This window comes from Rana temporaria, chromosome 1, assembly GCF_905171775.1.
Source record: "Rana temporaria chromosome 1, aRanTem1.1, whole genome shotgun sequence".
NCBI lineage: Eukaryota > Metazoa > Chordata > Amphibia > Anura > Ranidae > Rana > Rana temporaria.
Genome location: NC_053489.1, coordinates 249,909,358 through 249,911,223, shown reverse-complemented (window position 1 = coordinate 249,911,223; position 1,866 = coordinate 249,909,358). Strand labels below are relative to the sequence as shown.

The window sequence follows — 1,866 nt, the reverse complement described above, 5'->3', positions numbered from 1 at the left end:
GGGGCCTGAGGACTGGAATTGAGAAACACTGTTATAACCCAAGGTACCAAAGCCTTTGGAACACACAGTAGCATGCACAGAGGAAGAAGGACACACACACCTTTTTACATACCACTTTGGGATTCAGCAGAACAGGGGCCCAAGCTTTATTGTAGTTACTTTGCACATCCTAAAAAAAAATACAATTTAGTAACAAGTCAAAGCAGTAAGTACTGTAGTCACAATACATTCTGAAGCCATCTTATCCTGCAAATTTAGAAAATGTGCAGAGGCATCTAACCCATCATTAGTGAAAGACAATTTTTAATCTAACACCATAAAATACTAGGTCTACAGCAGAAACAGACTGACACTTCGGAAAAGTGTGTTGTGATTATAAATATTAGTACAAAGATCCTAGGTATTGCTCAGAGCAGGAAGTATAATCACAGGACTTTGATGTTGGCCAGGAAGAAACACACCCATACCTTTTACATACCACTTAAAGAATCAAATAGAACAGACAACACACGTTACAAAGCTGTCTTACCCCGCAAAATTCAGAAAGTGTGGAGAGGCAGCCAACCCACCATTACACACCCCTGAGTGAAAAAGGTAATTATTGCTCTGCGACAACCTAAAATCTCATAGCCCATGTCTTGGGGCTATGCGAGGAACAGCCGTCGCTTAGAAACAGAAGGAATGCCATGGGAAAACATGCTAGAAAATGTAAAGCAATTAAAAAAAATATATATACACACACCGTATTTTTCGCCGTATAAGACGCACTGGAATATAAGACGCACCCAATTTTATAGGAGGAACATTTAGAAAAAAAAAAAGATTCTGAACCACCTGACTGCCCTCCAATCCAATCCGCTAGATGGAGGGGAACGGATCCCTTTCCGTTTTGTTTAGCGGATCGGATTGGAGGTAGGCAGGTGTAAATGGACAGCTATTTTTTTTACACCAACCTGTCATCAGCATTATAACACACAGGCACACTATCATGGCTGGCACTGTTACAGTGTGTTACATGACATGGCTGTCGGGTGCTGACCTTGTTAACTTATGACCAAGCTACAAAATCAGAACCCAACAGCCATGCCAAGTAATACACTGTGAGAGAAACTACTATCTGCTGCCTGTGTGTTATACAGGAATTTAGGAATGTACAGTGCACTTTTTTTAATTGCATTATATTAGCCCACACCTGTCAGTAGTCACGCATTGTTACTTCTCTGCCTTCTGAATGGACCCTGTCAGCTGCCTGCCGCTGCCTTGCCTGCCTCACACTCTCAGGTACAGCTACAGACCACTCAGCTACAGATCACTCCGCCAGGGAAGGAGAATAAGCAACGGCTCATCGAATCGGGCGCGGGATGCAGTGCGCCCGAAATAGAGAAAAAAGTCCCTTCACTCCCACATCAGGGAGAAGGGCCCCGGAAGGTCTTAGCAGCAAGACACCCCCCCTAAGCTAGTAGGAGCGGCTGAGGGGGGTGTGTATTACAGGAAGCTGTGCTGTCTATGAGGCCGTTCCAAGCAAGGATCACGTCTGCCCGGGGGAGACATGAGCAGGCACAGACCGCACGGATGGAGTTAAAGGTAAGCTCAGCAGCACGTAGTTAGACTGGGAGGGGGGGTCAAGGCACGCTATAGGGAGAGGGAAGCCCGCAGTACATGCCAGGCAGTTTTAACGCAGGAAAAAATGTCTCTTTGTCGTATAAGACGCACCAACTTTTAACCCCCAGTTTTGGAGAAGAAAAAGTGCGTCTTATACGACGAAAAATACGGTATATATAAATTAAAGATCTTGAACATATTTTTTGCATCCACCCCCATATTTAAGTCAACAGGAAGCTGCATTTAAAAAAAAACACATTTGCA

At 44.3% G+C, this 1,866-nt stretch overlaps 1 non-coding gene across 1 annotated transcript; it reads right to left on the bottom strand.

Annotated features, from left to right (window-relative positions):
- Positions 1–518: 518 nt before the first annotated feature.
- On the bottom strand, positions 519–665 carry LOC120925428. The gene has a single exon (XR_005746701.1). It is a non-coding gene; the product is annotated as a small nucleolar RNA SNORA79 (small nucleolar RNA).
- Positions 666–1,866: the final 1,201 nt, after the last annotated feature.